At 46.0% G+C, this 20886-nt stretch overlaps 1 pseudogene; it reads left to right on the top strand.

Annotated features, from left to right (window-relative positions):
• The first annotated feature begins 589 nt into the window (after nucleotides 1-589).
• On the top strand, nucleotides 590-2393 carry LOC120646163 (annotated as a pseudogene).
• The last annotated feature ends 18493 nt before the right edge of the window (nucleotides 2394-20886 follow it).

The following is a 20886-nucleotide window of genomic DNA, read 5'->3' as shown; positions in this document are numbered from 1 at the left end:
CAATCTAGTCTTATATTCTGCTCATCTCGTGTATTCAGATTTTTTACTCATCATGTACTGAGATTTTCATCGATTTTTTAATTGGTCGAGTACATGTCATTTCTGATATGGATCGATGCTCCTCAAGAGCGCAACTGAGGGTGGGGGATTCTGTTGTCGCATCAATTAATCTATCTGCATTCTTTTTTTTTCTTTCCAATTTTGGTCTATTGGTGGCAAGTGAGACCCAGTCGATTTGAGATGCAGCGATTATTTCTCTATGTTGATTTAAGAGGATTACATACAGATCGTGCGAGCTTTATTAAAGACTAGCGAGCTTGAGCTGCAGGAAAAGCTATTAGTAAGCAGGAGATTACATTCAGTTATCGTGTCAGTGTAGCCAGCCAACGAAACACAAACTCGTAGTCCAGGCCATGCTAAGTTATGCAACCAAATATGACGTTATAGCATCGGGTAACCCAGCAGACTTGAGCTGACCAAGCTTAGTTTCCTAGCCAGGCCAAACACATCCATAACAACATAGAAGTAATCAAACACAGACACTCATGGATAATCAATGTCACGTACGTGCATTTGCAACCACAGATATATGGCATGCTCCTCGGCGGCGCCCAAGTTCACGGTGCGCAGGCGACCGGCGGTGCTGGTGGCGCCGGCGGCCCCTACGCCTCATGAGCTGAAGCACCTCTCAGATATTGATCAGCCCGACTTTTTGAGGTTCCAAGTCCCCGTCATCCAGTTCTACCGGAGGAACGAGTCCATGGGCGGCAAGGACCCGGTGCAGGTTATACGGGAGGCTCTCACCAAAGCCCTTGTGCCCTACTACCCGTTCGCTGGACGGCTCCGGGAGCACCATGGATGGAAGCTCGCCGTCGACTGCACCGGTGAGGGGGTTATGTTCGTCGAGGCCGACGCTGATGTTGGCCTTGAGCACTTTGGTGATCCCCTACTGCCACCCTTCCCGTGCCTCGAGGAGCTCATCTTTGACGTCCCCGGCTCCTCTGCCATCCTCAACACTCCCCTCCTGCTTTTCCAGGTAACCTCTGAACGCTCGTCTTTCCTTCAACACTATTGAACCTAGACTATCTTTAATTATAGTAGCTAGGCAAGCAAAACGAATAGAATTTGTTGGATTCATAATTCTGGCGTGGCGAGTAGTAGTAGCGAGAGCATATCAAACTTTAATGGAAATCTGGCCATTATATTATATGCCTGGTGTGCAGGTGACGCGACTCGCCTGTGGAGGATTCATCCTTGCGGTCTGACTGAACCACACCATGGCTGACGCACTGGGCCTGACGCAGTTCTTGGGTGCGGTGGCAGAGCTTGCGCGGGGAGCGCAGTCTCCGTCCGTGTTGCCGGTGTGGAAACGGGACCTGCTGGAGGGGCGCAACCAGCAACAGACGGCGCTGGTGCACGACAAGTCGGACGAAGTGTCGGGCAGGAGTAGTGACGACGCTGACACCAAGGCCAGTAGTACCATGCTTCCGTTAATAGATAACGCGGCGCTCCGGGTCCGTTCCTTCTTCTTTGGTCCCCGAGAGATCGCTGCTATTCGAGCCCAGCTCCCGCCGGACCTTCAGAAGCGCGCCACAAAGTTCGACACCATCGCGGGCTGGATGTGGAAGTTCCGCACGGTGGCCTTGGCCCCGGACCCCGACGAGGTGATGCAGCTGATGGTGGTTGTCAACGCCCGTGGCCGCAACACCGCCGAGGTCGGCATCCCCGTCGGCTACTACGGGAATGCGATTGCGATCCCGGCCGCCATATCGACGGCCGGGGAGCTCTGCACAAACCCCTTGAGCTACGCCGTTGAGCTGGTGAGGAAGGCAAAAAATCAGGTGGACATGGAGTACATGCGGTCAACGGCCGACGTCATCGCGCTGCGCAGGGGGCAAAGTCCGCCCATCACCGCAGGCATGTATTATCTGGCTGACGAAACCAAGGCCAGGTTTCACGACCTCGACTTCGGATGGGGCAAGCCGGTGTATGCGGGGCCGGCGGAAGCTGTCCCCTTCCCGTCCTTTCCCTTGCTGTTCAGCTTCCTCTTAGCCTCCAAGAACGCCAACGGGGAGGACGGCATCGTGGTGCCGATCCGCCTGCCTGGCCCTGCTATGGATAGGTTGGTGGAAGAGATGAGCAACTGCGCCCATCAGCCGATGTGATCCCCCGCTGCTGCGCCAGCTAGGCTCACGTATTCGCAGACAAGAAGTCAGCGCTCTTAAAAAGTCGCCGTATTGGCTGGCTGGCTACGACCGAAAGGAAACTACTGTATGGTTGTCTCAAGGGTTCTATTTGTTCTACTCCGTGTTCTCAATAAAATGTAAATGAATCGTTCATCAGTTAATGACTTGCACGCGTGTTTGTTGCATATATATAAAGCGGAATGAAAGCATGCTGGCTACTATATTTTTTTCATAACATCAACTAAAATCTGTTGGAGATTATTTAATTAGTCTTGGAGGTGCACGCCACTAGCACCAATACTCTAGCCTGAGCATCACCAACTGGGTAACTCCAAAAACACTATGTCCAGCTAATCAAAAGACCTCTTGGTATAACGGCTTGAATTTCGGCTCCGTGCAGACTGATTTTGCATTATAGAGAAATCTATCATGGATGTTATTGATGGAAAACCACGCCAAACATTGAGCACCGGATCGGAGTGCAACACATCGCTGATGGCGCACCTCAAGACGGCTCATTAAAAACCGGAATTTTCGATTTTGAAAAGCCAGAACTTTCAATTTTCACATCTCGTCGTGTAAACCTTCCTTGGAGGGAGACCCATCACCCATCAGGAATGGTGCATTTTGGGTTACCTAACATCGATAATCCAATTAGAATTCCCTTTGATGGTGTAGAGACATAGGAAGAATAGCAATTAGGGTTTGGAAGACATTTAGGATTAGAGAATAAAATAATATACTTGTGTTTGATCGATTGGATAAAACCTCAATTGGGCGTGACAAGTTGAGTTATAGAGTAGGGATGTCTCTCCCCCGACGAGTACAAGTTGAATTACTTTAAAACTGTAATTAACTTGGGCCCTCGACTCGTACTCACCGAAAACAAGAACTTATAGTTTTGACTGAATTGCGCCAATTTTTATCGTCAGCATATGCATATACACAGCAACATTTTTAGAAAAGGCTGTGGTTCTAGAAAGCATTTATAGACCAAAACCGACCCGTCTCAACAATGCCATATAAAAAGGAAAAGTCCAAATTATTACCCCGAACTACTCTCTCTGTTTTTATTTACATATCATATTAGGTTTGTCCTAAGTCACACTTGGCAAACTTTGACCAAACATATAGACAAAAAATAACATTTTGAGTACCGAATTTGTTTCATTGGATCCACTATAAAGTATATGTTCATAGTGCATAGGTTGGATAGTATAGTTGTTATTAAATTTTTCTTTAGACTTGGTCAAAGTTTGCCAAGTTTAACTTAGGACAAATCTAATATGACATGTAAATAAAAACAGAGAGAAAATCAGCAAAGTCCGGATAACCCCCTCAAGGATATTACAGTCCACTTACCCCTCACAATTTTTGAAATCGCTAAACTCACTACTCCAAAATAACCTATCCCAAACGCCTCATCGCTGCTGATTCAAACCGAACTGGTGGTGATGTGTGCTATCACCGTTGGTTCCATTTGAAACCGATAGTGTTAGCTATTATCACCGTCGGATCGTAATAGGTATGGTGGGTACGACGGGCATCACCACAGCGGTGATAGGCGTGACGGGCATCACCACCAAGTCGTACCCAACGGTGATAGATGTCTATCACCGCCGGTCCGTGTAACAACCCATCGGTGATGTGAGCCACACCATAATATATGTTTCTCACATAGTCACCTCTCACATCCATTTCATCCCCCCCCCCACCCATTTGGCACTCCTCCCCTCCCCTGCCGCCATTTCTCCCCGCATCCCCTCCACTCCTTCCCCTCCCCACCGCTCGTCCGCTTCTCCCAGATCCTGCCACCCCTCCTGCTCCTCCCGAATCTTGCCGCCCCTCCAATCTTCACCTCCCCTGCCGCCGCCCTTATTCTCTTAGCCACCCCCTCCCCATCGCCCATCGACTCCTCAAAGATCCCGCTGCCCCACCTCTCTTCCCCTCTCTACCGCTCCTACCCTGTGGGATCTAGGACCCTGTGCTATGGCGGCGGCCGGGGAGCAGCGGGAGGGCGCTACGAGTAGAGGTCCGGCTGCGAGGTACGGCAGGGCTCCCGCGGCTTGGGCACGTGCGGCACGAGAAGGCGGTGGCGGTGTCACGACTGCAGTGACAGGTGGATCTGCGAGGCGCCGGCCATGCCGCGTCGCCTGGGGCTGTAGTGACAGGCAGGATGAAAAGCGGCGGTGGCGGCTCGAGTGCAACGATGGGCGGGATGAGAAGTGGTGGCGGCATCGTGTCAATATCCCGCCTCTCTTAGACCAGGTCCGCTTACTTCTGGCAGCTAATCTAGAATATAGACTGCCCTCGTAGACTAACACAAGTCTTTTCTGTGCACTTTACCCTCACTCGTGTGCACCCAGGAAGAATTTCGTAGTCGGTCACCCATTCTAAAATTGTTCCAGGCCCAGCACGTTTAACCTCTTGGAGATCGACTTCTGAAAAAGATGATGCAACTTGTTGATATTAATATCCTATATATTAATTCTATTAAGCTCTGGGCTGGGATATGACACGGCAGCAGCTCGGCGACGGCGACGAGTGGCACCAAAGACAGCACGGGAGGCGCTATAGGGACCGGGTCCATAAGAGACTCACCTGCTTGTCCCTCTTCTTGCCCAGGCTAAACCGATGTAGTTGAGACGATAGCGCCAGCCGGATCAAACAAGACATGCGGGGTCGGCACGGGAGGTGCCCCGGAGCCACCAGCTCGATTGTCACGTCCAGTGTCAACTCCAGTTCCCGAATGGGAGACTGGTTCCCTCCTGCACCGCGCATGGAATCTTTGTCGCTTCAGCCGTTGGCCATTTGGCCCTCCATGGTCAGGCCCGGCTGCACGAACGTCTCTTCAGCTTTTCCTTCGTGCTTTTGTGAAGGACCGGGACGGGTGACTACAGAGAGGAGTGAATGGAAGCTCTTTAAAAAATTCTTCTCGTTGAGAATAAGGTCTATTTTTCGAATTCAATTAGACACGTCTCTCTTACAACCGCCAAGTTGACACAAGCCAACTCGTGACGAACTCTCCCTAGGAACGGTTAGAAAAAGCTCGACACAAAGCAGAAGCAAACTAATAGCAATCTGCTTGAGCAAGGCGCAACATAAAGCGGAAGCAGCGAAAGAGTCTGTAGTCTAGTGGTTACAAGAGCCTCGGTAGCATCTGAGGTTCTAGGTTTGACTCCTCACGGGAGCGAATATTCTGGGATTTAACGGCGTTGTGTATTAAGTTGTAGGCGATGTTCCCGCCGATAGCGAGGCGCTTGTGGTGACTTCGTCAATCTCGAGGATTTTTCCGGCTCAGTCTTCGAAGATGCTCATATGGTAGGATTTGCGTACGTGTGTTCATAGGAGTATGACTGTATGTGTGTTATGAGTATCTGAGTTGTACTGTGTAATTTCAAATAAAAAAACATAAAGCGGAAGCAACAATTGCGCCCAAAAAGCTTTTCCGAGAGCCGCGCGTAGCGCTGTTGGCAAAGGTGCCAGGTGTGCGCCCGCGCCTGCCCGTGTTCGAACTTCGGCTCCCACGGGTGCTCCGACATTAGTCCTGGGTAGTTCAGGGCACACACACGCTTGCCCGTTCACTGGTACCGCACGTTTCCCTCGCACCAGAGGCTTTGTGCCTCCCAATCTCTCTCTCTCTCTGATGTGTGTGTGAGGACGCACACGTGTTTGTGTGCGTTGTGGTGTGTGTGGTGTGTGAGTCGTGGCGTACTTGTTGTACTCTCTTAAAAAAAAAAGTTTTTCCAAAAGGACTTGTTTGGTTCCACAAAGATTACCAAAACTCGAGATAGAGCAGAAGTAAGACCTTCTAATTAGAAGGAAACATATTATATGCAAACCAACCTCTTCGTATAAACTATAGAAACTTCAACTTAGGCCATCAAATCAACATCCAAAAGGAGGGGCGCAGAGAGGTGGGTGGAGGAATTTACAAAAGTGTGATTACTTAATTCAATGGCGGGTTCAGATTGTAAAATTATCTAATCCTCTATGTTTCTTGGATGTTGATCCGATGATCTAGAATGGAGTTTCCATAGTTTGCACGGAGAGGTTGGTTTGCACTTAATACGTTCCCGAACGCCAATCGAAAATCTCGCCAGAAAGATTAGAACTAATCACTACAAAAGAACTCTCTTAATTAAGCAGCAAAGACTAGCAAGAAATAGCAATAGAAAGTACTAATTAACTAGTCTAAACATATATGAGAGCAAGGTATAAAATATGTGTAGAGGGACTTGACCAAATCCCAAATACTCGACCTATGGCATAGTGCCTGCGCGGGCAGCCCACTCGCTCCTAGGCCGCTTTTGGGTGGATTTCGCCGGCCCACTAGTGGATTTAAGGATCAATTTTTTTTATTTTTTTTCTCTTGGAAGTTTCAATGAAACATTTTTTTATTTTGTTCCAATGGAACAATTTGTTGTAGTGAAATTTTTTTTCTGGGTTTTAAGAGTTAGATTTGCTCCAACTGAATAAATTTAATTTTTGTTTCAATAAAACTTTTTTCAACAGAACAATTTAATCTAACGGAATAATTTTACTCTAATTATGGAGGAAGCTATGGGCCAACCGCCCATGAAAAATTGAGGGCCCAGCTCTCCCAGGGCCTTCTGCGATGGCTCTGCTCAACGTCCGACCAAACTTGCAAGCCTAACCAGCTATCAAATAAACAATTGATTTCAAGCAAAAAGGCATGCAACAAATAACCACTATTCAAATAAATAAATAAAAGATCAGCTATTGTTTTGAATCGAGAATCAATGGGTTCACCTGGTTACCTGCTCACGTGGGGCACCTATCTATATCCCCGAAGATGCATAAGCGACGCCGGCTAACGGCCCCTGCTCCTGTACTCCGCGTCGGGTCTGCTATTTTTTTTACCTATGACTGCATTTATTTCGCGAAAAGTTTGAATTTTGGTACTATAATATATTTTATTGTTACTTGATAATTAATATTTAATTATGGACCAATTATACTTAAAAAATTCATCTCGTATGAAACAGTTATGTGTAATTAGTTATTTTTTCAACGACATTTAATACTCCATGCACGTATCCAAAGATTCGATGTGACCGGTACTGTATGAAACTTTTTGAGAACTAAACAGGGCCTAAGTGGAAAGGAGAAGCAGCTTTTCCACGGACCTAGAAGTAGTTAGCACCTAGCTGCTCCAAATTATATTGTGCTTTTTTTCTTTGAATTGTTCGTAATGTGTTATTTTGCTAAAGATTTTATGACCAGTTTGTTTAAAGTATTAAAGTAATATGGTCAACATTTTAAAATAGTATATTAAACATCTAGCTATACTTAGTTCAACAATTTCAATACACTAATTCAACATGTCCGCTTCATCCGATGCAATCATTGCACTCAACCAAACTCTTCCATCAGGTTTTAATCTGATCCGTTCATCACGTCTCGCACAAATCTCAAAAAATGGAAGATGGGTACACCACAACTGTATATCGCGCGGGCTACAAATTCAAAATCCGTCGCCTGAAGGATACAGGCGCGTTAACGGCCAGGCGGGCCGGCATGCAGCGGCGGCCCACGTGGGGGCGCGCAACACCAGCTTAGCCAGGCCAAGCACGCAGGAGCACGTGTGCGGCACAGCGCACAGAGGTGAAGCGCAGCACGGCCCTCTCGAAGATTTTTATAAGTTAACTTTTTTCATTTCTTATTATTTTTCTTTCACATTTTTGTTTAACTAACCTGTTAACTATGAATTGATGTAAGTTGTAGAGCATAGACGTGTCATGTAGATTTCTTTTGTAATTTATTTCTTATACATTAACTTATTTAATATGTGTATATATATGCTTATAAGGATATTTTTTAAATATAGATATATTTTTCTCCGTATCTGCGTATAACTAATTTGTTCGTAATGTTCAATTATTATTTTTTTTAGATTAAATTGTTCGGCGATGTTGATTCATTTGTTCGGAATATTTATTTTCCAGTAGTTATCCTATACAATCAAATGTTTGCACTGTTTACTATTTTTGTTCGTTGTACATTATTATTTGTTCGTGACGTCTAACTTTTTGTTCGTAAGAAAATTATTTGTTCGTGGTGTCAAAATATTTGTTCAGATTATTTTAAAATTTATTATTTAGTGTTAATAAAATGTTTTTAAAAATATTGAGCAAACATAGGCAAGTGTGGTCTTATTTTGAAGATCTTATCACAAGAAAGATAATAATGCAATCTATATTTAATTTGGATGTAGTTTTGGTAGGTTCTCTTTTCTATTTAGCTGTCAACATACGCGCTAACACACGAAAAAAATCAAACCGCGTAGTTCAACTTTGTTAATGGGCCGAAACAACAGCTGAAACCACCAAAGGCGCGCAGGGCTTTCTTTAGGCGATGGTTTCCTCATTGTCACCTTAAGTGACAGCTAACTGTGCCCAGATGGGTAGATTAATTTCTCCCTGCTCACGCGCCATCGGCCGTCGTCCTGCACGAGCCAGCTTGGGCCACTCGCCCGCTAGTTGGCGCTCACCCCGCCTGGCCCGCGCTCCAGCTCTCCGTCTGGGCCGCAAGATGTGCTCACCACCGCCTAGGCCGCTCGCCCCGCTGGGCTGGACGTGCCCCTCCTGGGCCGGCTGCCGCCTCACTGGACCGCTCGCTCGGTCCTCTGGGCCGCCTGCCTTCCACGCGCTCCAAGTGCTGGCGCAGCAGCTCGAGCACTCTGAGTGCTACCGTGGCCGCCGGGAAATCTATTCGCCGCATATGCGGGGCCGGCGTGTTGCGTCGCACAGAGCGGGGAGGAAGAAGAACCCTCTCGACGCCGCCGAGAAGAGGCGGTTGGTGGAAGGAGCGGCCGCCGCGCCGGGGTGGTTTCGGGCGGCGACGAACTTTAGGTTTTGAGTTGCCGGGTACCAATGGCTACCGGATCTAGAGAAGGGGGGCTAGGGCGGCGGCGGCCAGACGGTGGAGACAGGTTGGTCGGCGAGGGGCGAGTCAGCGCTCCCGGGCGGGGCCGGACCTCCGGTGGCCGGTGGTCGGCGGCGGGGGCGAGGATAAGGCGGCGGAGCCGGCGGTGCACAGACCGCGCGGCGCGCGGGAGTGGTTTGTGGTGGTGGTGGAGGGCGGCGATGGAGGCCGTCGGAGTCGAAGGAGGCGAAGGAGGGGGGCGAGCGTGCTTCTGCGATGCGTCGCTCGCCCCTCGCCCTCGCATATGCGGGGAATAGACCCCCCTCCCCCCTGCCGCCGCTGTAGCGCTGGCTGCGCGCAAGAGACTCCGCGCCGCCGCACGGTCGTGCCTCAAGATCGCACCGCATGCAGTCACAAGCCGCGCCGCACCACACCGAAAGTTCCCAAAAAAAGGAAGAACGAGGAGAGCCCAGAACAACGCCGAGAATTCGAACTCAAAGTAATCACTCAAAGACACAACGAATCGAGATGAAACTTGACCTATATATGCATAGCCTCGAGGATGGATTGATAGATCCAAAAAGAAGTTTGTGAAAAGATCAAATATAGCTCATGAATCAAAAATTACACAAAAATTCACCCAAATATCATAGAAAAAGAAAAATGTTCCAGAGCAAAAGATTGAATAAGAATTTGATCTTTCGATTAGTCCACGAGATCCAGTTACAGACCACTTTTAAGCACACACAAAGCTAAGATGGTAAAAAATCAACTCAAAGATCCACTCTCTCTCTCTAACCACAGCTCTCACACAAATGAGAGGACCTCCAAAAGAGCTTGCAAAGAGGTATACCCAGAGGTGTCTCCAACAATCCCTCCATATATATACATATATATATACATATATATACATATACATATATATATACACACATATATATATATATATATATATACACTACTAGAAAACAGGCCAAAGGTCCTGGCCAAAGGTACCAGCTGCTGTTGCAACCGGTACTAATGCCACGCATCAGTACCGGCTGCAAAAGCAGCTGGTACCTTTGGCCAGCGGTGATCAAAGGTAATGTGTTTGGTACCGGGTTAAAGCATCACCCGGTACCAAAACTTCAATATAGGAACCGGTTAGTGCCACCAACCGATACCAAAAGCACAAGGAGGAATAGGTACCGGTTGGTGGAACCAACCGGTGCCTAAAGGGTGGACAATGGCACCGGATTTTGCCATGGCCCGGTGCCGCCACGTGCCCACAACAAAGGCACCGGGTTGGTAACATCAACCGGTGCCTATGCCTTTTGTTTGGCACCGGTTGTTGAACACCAACCGGTGCCTTTGAGCCACGCCTATAAATACCCCAACCCCTCCCCCCTCCAAGCTGCCGTGAACTTACTGTTCATGGCAGATGAGTGAGGGGAGACGAATTTTTGTTTTTTTTTCAAAAAAGGTTAGTTATTTTTCTCCATAACTTAGCAATTGGTTTAGAAGCAGTAATCATATAATTTATTTGATAAGTGAATAGTATTTATTTATTATAGTTATATGTATTATCAATTATATATTTGAATTCAAATTTATTGTAGTATGAATGAACTATTTGTACACTACAATGATGTATATAAATGTATTGTGGACCTAGATGAGTCGGCAATGGATGTACATGGCCGATTGGTGTTCAAAGGAGTTCATTGATGGCGTGCATGAATTCATAGAAGCGGCCGAGAAACACAAGTATGGCGGTTTCGTTCGTTGTCCATGCAAATTCTGTAAGAATGAGAAGGATTACTCATCATCAAGAACCATCCATAGTCACTTGTTCAATAGTGGTTTCATGCCGAACTACTATGTTTGGACCAAGCATGGCGAAAGAGGAATTGTGCTGGATAATAATGTAGAAGAAGAGGACAGGATTCCTGACTTTGCAGCCAATTATAATTCCTTTTTCAACGACACTGCAATGGGTGAGCCTGAAGAAGATACTGAAGGATACGTTGTAGAAGATGATCTTGGTCAGATGCTGTGCGAAGCTGAGGAAGGTTGCGAAACAGAAAAGGAATCGAGAGATCTGAAGCGTATGTTGGAGGACTACAGAACATTGTTGTACCCTGATTGCAAACAAAACCAAAAGAAGTTGTGTACCACATTGTAATTATTGCAATGGAAGGCATCAAATGGTTTATCTGACAAGGGATTCGAGGAGTTGCTGAAACTTATAAAAAACTTACTCCCTGAGGGTAACACCTTGCCGGAGACAACATATGAGGCAAAAAAGTTGTTTGTCCTTTAGGATTAGAGGCACAGAAGATACATGCTTGTCCTAATGACTGCATCCTATATCGAGGTGAGTATGAAAATTTGGATTCATGCCCTGTATGCAACGCATGCTGGTATAAGATCCCTCGAGATGATCCAGGTGACATTGAGGGGATGCGTGTCAAGAAGAGGGTGCCTGCCAAGGTGATGTGGTATTTTCCTCTAATACCACGTCTGAAACGTTTGTTCATGAATAAAACGAATGCTAAATTGATGCGATGGCACAAAGAAGAACGTAAGCAAGACAATATGTTGAGACACCCCGCTGATGGGTCGCAGTGGAGAAAAGTGGACAGAACATTCCCAACATTTGCAAATGAAGCGAGGAATATAAGGTTCGGCTTAAGTACGGATGGCATGAATCCTTTCGGTGAGCATAGTAGTGGCCATAGTACCTGGCCTGTGACACTCTGTATATACAACCTTCCTCTCTGGTTGTGTATGAAGTGGAAATTCATTATGATGCCGGTGCTTATCCCCGACCCGAAGCAATCCGGTAACGATATAGATGTGTATCTGAAACCACTAATTGAGGATCTTCTATTGTTGTGGAAAGATGAGGGTGTTCGTATGTGGGATGCGCACGCAGAGGATTATTTTAACCTGCGTGAATTACTTTTCGTAACCACCAACGATTGGCCAGCACTAAGTAACCTCTCCGGACAATCCAATAAGGGTTATACGGCATGCACCCATTGTTTAGAAGAAACCGACAGCATGTACCTCAAGCACTGTAGGAAGATCGTGTATATGGGTCATCGTCGATTTCTTCCGATCAAGCACCCATTAAGGAGGAGGCATGCTCACTACGATGGAAAGTCAGATCATCGTACCAAGCCTAGGCACCATTGTGGGAAAATGGTGTTTCAAATGGTCAAAGATATAAAAGTAGTATTCGGAAAAGGACCCAATAGCAGATCAATGCAGAGTGATGACGGACATGCACCTATGTGGAAGAAGAAGAGTATTTTTTGGGAGTTACCTTATTGGGAAGTCTTAGACGTCCGCCACGCAATTGATGTGATGCACCTAACAAAAAATCTTTGTGTGAACCTTCTAGGCTTCCTTGGTGTCTACGATAAGCCAAAGGATACATTGGAAGCGCGGCAAGATCTTCAACGTATGAAACAACGGGCCACCCTACATCCAGAAAAAAGGGATAAAGGACGTCATTATCTAGGTCATGCGTGCTACACTCTTAGTAAGAAAGAGAAGCAAAGTATGTTCGACTGTTTGAATAGTATCAAGGTCCCATCAGGCTACTCTTCGAATATAAAGAGACTACTGAACTTGAAAGAGTAGAAATTCGTACACGTAAAGTCCCATGACTGTCACGTGTTGATGACGCAATTGATTCCAGTTGCACTTAGATGTATTCTACCAGCTAATGTTCGAGCAACAATCATAAAGCTATGCGCATTTCTCAACACAATTTCTCAAAAGGCAATCGATCCATCGAGTTTAAGCAGGCTACAAGAGGATGTTGTCCAAAGTTTAGTCAGTCTTGAAATGATATTTCCTCCATCATTCTTCAATATTATGACGCATCTTCTAGTTCACCTAGTCAAAGAGATTGGTATTCTCGGTCCTGTTTTCCTTCATAATATGTTCCCTTTTGAACGATACTTTGCAGTACTAAAGAAATACGTTCGTAATCGGGCTCGTCCAGAAAGAAGCATTGCGAAGGTTTACATCACAGAGGAGGTCATTGAATTTTGTGTTGACTATGTGGAAGAACTCTGCCCAATTGGGATTCCAGTATCACGTCATGAGGGGCGGCTGATTGGAAAGGGCACACTTGGAAGAAAATCAGTAAATGCCACAGATCATGCCACATTGAGCAAAGCACATCTTACAGTTCTGCAACAATCAGCCTTGGTGGCTCCATACATGGAGGAGCACATGCAAATTGTGCGAAGTATATACCCTTTGAAGTCTGAGACATGGATTACAAAACATCATAACAATACATTCGCCACCTGGTTGCAGAAGGAAGTCATGGCCAACGATCAAATTCATGAGCAGCTAGCTTGGCTGGCCAGGGGGTCCGGCAAATTCAATCCTGATGTACAAAGGATATGAAATTAATGGTTACACATTTTATACAAGAGCCCAAGATAACAAGAGCACCAATCAAAATAGTGGTGTCCGTATAGATGCCACCGACTCTAGTGGCCAAACGAACTCATATTTTGGTTACATTGAAGAGATCTGGGAACTCGACTATGGGCCGTTGAAGATACCTCTATTTCGTTGTCAATGGGTTAAACTCACAAGAAAAGGTGTCGATATCGACGAGTACGGAATGACAACGGTAGACCTCAAAGAGCTTGGCTATCGAGACGAACCATTCGTCCTAGCTAAAGATGTCACTCAAGTTTTCTATGTGCAGGACATGTCTAGCAAAACGAGAAAGGACAAGTCTAGGAATAAATCAAGTTTTGTAGCTGCCGGAGATGAGGCAAAGCGCCATATTGTTCTAGCAGGAAAAAGAAAAATTGTGGGAGTCGACGATGTCACAGATGAAGAAGAATACAATAAGGTTGAAGATATGACTCCGTTCGCAGTGGAGGTTGACACAAGTATTCTTTTAGCCGAAGAGGAGGCTCCGTACGCACGTCATGATCATAATGAAGGGACGATTGTAAAGCGAACCATCGTTAATATTCCCTTAGTTGAATGATTATGTCTTGTAATATTTTCTGTGAACATTATTAGATTTCTTATGCAATGAATTGATTTATTGGATAATTAAATGATATATTATGCAATTATTTGATTTACTATGCAATTAAAATGATTTGTTATGCACCTAAATGATTTATCATGTAGTATTTAGAATTATTTTGCATTTAAATAACTTATTATGCAATTATTTGATTTATTATGCAATTAAAATAATTAGTTATGCACCTAAATGATTTATTATGTAGTAATTAAAACTATTGTACATTTAAATGATTTATTATTTTAACTATTAGACAATTATTTAAACTATTAGATAATTATCTAATTTTCTAGGCAATTATCAGATTTATTATGCAAATATCAGATTTATTATGAATTATGAGGCGATTAATAGATTTACAAGAGAAAAAGAAAAGGGAAAAGAAAAGAGAACCTTTGGTACCGGTTGGAAAATCCAACCGGTACCTTAGGGTTCTATTTGGGTAAAAAAAAGTGGGCGTCGCGCGGGAGTTGAACCGTGGCCGCGGAGCCCAAATAACCGAGCATTACCATTGAGATACTAAAGAATTACGTTCAAACTGGGTCAAAGATTTGTGAAAAGTGAAATTTAAATGGCCTAAGGTACCGGTTTTGGATATCCACCCAGTACCATAGGGTCTTTTCATTTCCCGCCCGTTGGGCCCTTAGGAACCAGTTGTGTGGAGACCCGGTACCTAAGGCCTGCCTAAGGCACCGGTTAGATTTTTTACCCGATACCCTTGGCCACGAGTATAAAGTCGTCGCCTTCTTCATCCCAAATCTCTACTGCTCATCATCTTCCTCCGGTCGACCGCCGCCGCCCTCCATCTCCTCCACGCACCGTCGCATAGTCGTGCCGCCGCTTCTTCCTCTCTGCGCTCAGCCTCGACGCCTGGAACTTCCCCGAGCCCGCTGCTCTCTGCTCCGACCTCTACAGCGGCCCGTCCCCGAGCGCCGCCCGCAACTCGTCGCCGATCCTCGCCGTCGACCCCTCTGCATTGACGCTCCTCCCGTTTCCAGGGCCCGGTGAGCACCCACGCGTTCCCCTATTCCCCCACGACCCCCCTGCACCCCGGTTCCCACACTGGAACCCCTCGAACACCTTGCGCCGGCGATGCGCCGCCACGCCGAGCCGCCCTCACCGCCGAACACCCCGCTCCGAGCCATCTCGTGCCCAAATGTCGCCTCAGGTGGACCACGCGTGTCGTTCTCGTGCTTCTGAGCCAAACCTCAGGCCGAACTAAGCTCTGGATCGCTAGATCGGCCAACGCTGGCGAGCTTCCAGCCCCGCGCCGTTGCGGAGACTCAGCTCCGGTGACCCTACGCCGCCGCCCGCGCACCGAGTCCCTCCCTGGCCGCACGATCCAGATCGGACAGCCCGAGTCAACCCGAGCCCGAGTCAAACATACCAGATACCGGTCAACGCCACCCTTTTTTCTAAAGAGCCACTCCATTTCTTTAGAATCAACCCGCAGTCCATGCGCCATCAAAAATATTTCCAGTTAAGCCCTGTTTTTCACATTTAGGCCCCTGCGTTTTTCCCTTTTAGAACCAGCCGTCCACCCCTGACCTTTTCATGCATTAGCCCCTGGATCTTTTCGGTTTTTATGTTTTAGTCCCTGGTTTTTGCAGAGAACCCCCAGAAACTCTGTTTTTCTTACAGTTAAGCCCCTGGACCTTATTTTAGGCCTAGTTTTCGCGTTGTAGCTCCGTTTTTTGCGTTCTTTATGTCCACGCGATCGTTGTAACGCGTAGAATAGTTCTAGTTTAGTTTTATTTGCTGTTTTTATGTATTGTTGTACTGTTTCTTAGTATATGCCATTGTTTGCATGTATGCTTATGTTGTGTATTGTTTTGGCCATGTGTTCGTGAGTAGACGTTGATCCATCTGAGGAGCCCCAGTACCAGTACCCAGAGCAGCCATCTTCTGAGCAGTTTGAGCAGCAGGAGCAGTTTGAGGAAGACAAGTATAACATGAACAACACCTATCACTTTAAATACATTTTCATACTGCATTTTAATACTGTACGCCTATAAGGACTTTCCTAGCCACTTTATATCCTTTATATATAGTGTATAATTTAGTTATTAGAGAGACTTTATTTAATCATGTATTTAAATAGAGAGTGAATAATGCTTGTATTTATGTATTTATCATGTATTTCTGTAACTCATGTATTTATCATGTAACTCGTGTAACGACGACGAGTAATGACGACGAGTAACGACGACGAGTAACAACGAGTAATGACGACGAGTAATTTTGTATTCGCTCTCTAACTCACGCATTCGCCATCCCTCGACCCTCAACTCTAGACCTCGACCCTCAACCCCGTTCCTCGACCCGGTTCTTTGACCCTCAACTCTCAACCCCGTTCCTCGACCCGGTTCCTCGACCCCGTTCCACGACACACACACACACACACACTGTCTAATACACTCTAACACACACACACACACACACTAACACACACACACACACACACTCACTAACTCTCTCTCTCTTTCTCTGTCCCTCTAACATACACACACACTCTCTCTCTCTCTCAAACATGCATATTCGTTCAAAGAATTGAATTCTCCTGCTTCATTTAAGGATGGACAAATACTCTAACACATTTTTACGGTTTCAGTTAAGGATGGACCCCTTCGGTGATGAGCAGGCCGCCGGGCAATACATGTTGGACGCAATAAACGAAGATACGAGGGCCAACACCACCCAAGTCAATTCGCTGAAGAAGATGCTCGGACAGCTGATTCGTTCCTGAATATGTCTGGAGATGCCGATGAAGAAGATGATGACTTTGCGCCGCCGCCCAATCAACAGTAGCATGTTCCAGTACGAATCTAAAAACTATATGCATGGTGACTTCGGTAGATTAGTTTTGCGATTAACATATCTTTTCTGTAATTTAGTCGACATCCGCATCGACTTTGTTGAGCCAGTCAAAAGGGAGACGCCGGCCAACCAAGAAAATGGAGGGAAGACAGGTCGTCAGAGAAGTGGACGCAGAGGGCTGTCCAAGTGCTCCAGAGGATGCTAGCACAAAATTTGTCAACCAATGTGGGGTTATTGTTCGGGCAAGAATTCCGATCACCACAAGACTATGGAAAGAGACCAAACCTGAAGAACAGCAACACGCCAGTGTCTGCACATCAGAAGGAAAATGCTATGGGCAGAACTCAAGGATATGTTCACTCTTTCTGATGGAGTTGACCAAGAACTTGTGAAGAAATGTGCCTTGAGAAAGATGGCTCTTGCCTTTGCAACTTTCAAGAAGAAGTTGTACACCAATTACATCAAGAAGGATAAGGAGCCGAACTGGGACGATCTTCCTCAGGTTAAACCATACTGGGAGGAGTTCAAACAATACAAACTATCAGAGGAAGCCCAAAAAAAATCCGAACAAGCCAAGGTGAATGGTCCCATGGAAAGTTGCTTGGGCCGGAGATCCCTCTTACAAGACTCATCGAAAGAGCAAAGCCGAGCAGGAAGAGAAACTTCGTGCCATAGAAGAAAAGATGAACAAGAAGGTTGCGTCCTTGGAATCTCAGATGGACGCCAGGGTCAATGAGGCGGTGTAGCTAGCTCTGAGCCAAAGGGGCACTGCTGGGTCGCACCCGGATGTTGTGATAAGCCCGGCCTCTCAGCGACGCAGCAGCTGTGCATACACAGCGGTGCCCGACGTACAAGCGGAACAGCAACCCCAGATTGAGCCAACGGCGGTAGATGACCAGAGGTATCCAGTGGATGATGTCACCATGCCGACACCGTGCGAGCTTCATGTGCCGAGCAAGAAATATATCCATTCATGTCGCATACGGGTCAGCCCTGCCCCTTGAATCCTTCTACTACAATTCATGGAAGGCCGATACCACCTGGCTACACCTCCGTCATAGTCGAGCAGATAGTTGGAAACAATGAGGATCTTGAGATCGACTTCGTTGGAGGGGATGGAGAGAAGACATTGGGAGACGCACTGCACGGGGTCGTTCTATGGCGCAAGGCCGACATCAAACTTACTGCAAGCACAACGGCTCCCGTGCAGACCGATCGCCCGTCTCCGCGGCCTACCTCACCGCCGTCCCCACTACCACCTCCTTCACCACCGTCTCCGCCGGCGCAAAGGGCCACGAGTACTCCAACTCCTCCTACACTAGAAAAGGGAAAGAAAAAGACAGCATCCCTCCCTAGCGGCTGGACCCTCAAAGAAGAAGCAGAAAATGGTCGAAAGACAATTAACCTACGAGAAAACCGCTGAGTAGTTGGAAGAGGAGACTACTCGATATATAAAAGAACAATTGAAGCCTAAAGTCCCCCCGCCGAGGGAAAAGGTACCTCTAGAACTAGGGAAAAAGCTTCTCGCAAACCTAGACAACCCACCAAAACCGAAAAGCTTACCCTCGGACTATGATCGTACTCTGACAAAGGCACACAAGGTGAGAAATTTGAAGAAAAAATGTGGCAAGACCATTCCTCAGCTTGGCACACAACAAAAAGAACTCGAGCCCCTCCGGGTGCCAGAGTTGCCACTCCTACACCCGACGGACGTACAACTCCAGGCAGACCTACAGGCCGCAATATTTCTTTCTGAAACTGGATTAACGCTAGAGGAGGCAACGGGGCATGTGGAGGCAAAAATCCCTGTCGCTCGCACTATTACTCCATTCCAGCATGGAAAACTGTTTGTCACTGAGGAAGAAGAAAAAAGTCTAGGCACGCAGATGTTCAATTTGCATAGATGGTACCTGCGAATGGCAAATGACGAAGGGAAAATGTTTAGAGTCAAGTATCGTGACCATGATTTGTTCCGCGGGGAGGACGACTTCTAGGTGTACTTCCAAAATTTATATCACATTTACCATCGACAAGCCCTCGACGCCTCTATCATCACTATTTGGGTTTTGTAAGTATCACTTACCTCTACATTAATACTTTTTGTTAACAAGAACATAATTATATGTGTGCATTATAAAATTTCTATTGCATCGTTTAGACAGGAGATCCAAAGAAGCCGAAAACATGGATGGCACCATCAGATCGGCTTCATGTCTCCTTTGCTAGTCAACCAGAAATTGATCAACTGAAAGTTACAAGGAAACGTGTGAAAACATGTATGATTCGTTGACTAGGCAAAGTTACAAATCCTATATATTCATACCATACAACTTTGGGTAAGCCTTGATCGACTCAAACCTCTGTTATATTACTAAATAAATACTAAGTTGTCTAATACATTTATGTATATATCCTATCTATATCTGCAGTTATCATTGGATTTTACTCATACTTTCCGTAGAGACCGGCAATCTTATAGTCTTTGACTCAATGAGAAATCCAAAGTCCGCAATCCAACATATCATAGACCCCTTGAACAGGTAAGTTCAGTTTGCACAATCAAATCTTTTTTCTATTAATAACAATTCCTGAATATCAAACTTAACTTTGAGCGCAGGGTTTAGAAAAAAATTGTGAAAAATAACAAAGGACGTGGTCAATGGAGGCCCGAACTGAACGTTAACATGGATTATCCAGTATGTTCATTCATAAAGATTTGTCTAGTTAAGTATATAATCCCAAATTGTTCTAAATTGAGTAATTTATTTGTTTCTCCTTAAGTGTGCGAGATAACAACAAGGAACTGATTGGTGCGGGTACTATGTATGTGACTACTTGCACATTATGACTCCATGCGGGAAGGCTACTGATGAAGAAACGAGAGTACGTCCAAACCGTTCACTAGTATATTTTCATAATTGTACTAACGCACATAATGTTAATGCTTTTTTCCTAAATGATAGATGTCTCAAATGGGGGATGAATGTTACTCTACTGATAGGATCAACGCCGTGTGCGAGCAGCTCGCCGGATTCATTTTGAACGAGATCTTCGGATCCTAGAGGCGAGTTCTACCACGACGGTCACATCTATAGAGGACTTTCATCGACATCCTGAGGGGACTAGTAGTTGGACGGCTAACATGACTTGTACATTTGTAAATATTTTTAAACATTATGCCTTGATGTTTTTAATTTGTAAATATATTAGTTCATCTAATTAGCTTAATTATATGATCGCATTTCACTTTTAGTTAGTTTCAAATATTCTCTGAAAACGAACACGAACAACCAATGAATGTAGAGTACTGTAGAGCTTGAGTGCGTTTAGCAATTATAAAAGAATAAACAATAATAAATATAACAAAAAAAACTGGATTTGGGAAAAAAAAAGGGAAAAGGTCATTGGTACCGGTTGGAAATACCAACCGGTACCAAAGGGGCTGCCTCCTTATGTCAGCGTGGAAGCCTCTTTGGTACCGGCTGGTATTTCCAACCGGTACCAATGGAAGCCTAAGGCACCGGTTGAAAAACCCGGTGTCTTAAGTAGAGGCCAATGGTCGCGGTTGCGGGGCACCGGTTGGGAAACCGGTGCCTTTGGCCTTTCTCAGCCGGTGCCCAAGGCCCGTTTTCTAGTAGTGATAGATGACTGGCCAAAAGATCCTAGCGCTCTTACATGAAGTGCACAATCCAAATACCCCTTAGGGGTGGTAAAAATGTACAAATTTTTACTGGACCATCGGATGGACACGCCGCCTTTAGGACTTAGCTTCGCATCGATGCGAACTTCTCGATGATGCCACGTGCCCTCCGAAATCGCCATCTGGCCGCACTGGACGCGCCCTCAGTTTTGAGGTACAAATCGGCAAACCTGCCGCTGCAAGATTTGGGCCCAAATGCGAACTGATCATAGATCAGTTTGTTAGGTCCCTTGTGGAAC

Source organism: Panicum virgatum, chromosome 8K (genome assembly GCF_016808335.1).
Source record: "Panicum virgatum strain AP13 chromosome 8K, P.virgatum_v5, whole genome shotgun sequence".
Lineage (NCBI taxonomy): Eukaryota > Viridiplantae > Streptophyta > Magnoliopsida > Poales > Poaceae > Panicum > Panicum virgatum.
Note: the sequence above shows the minus strand (reverse complement) of the source record. Positions and strands in the feature narration are given on the sequence as shown.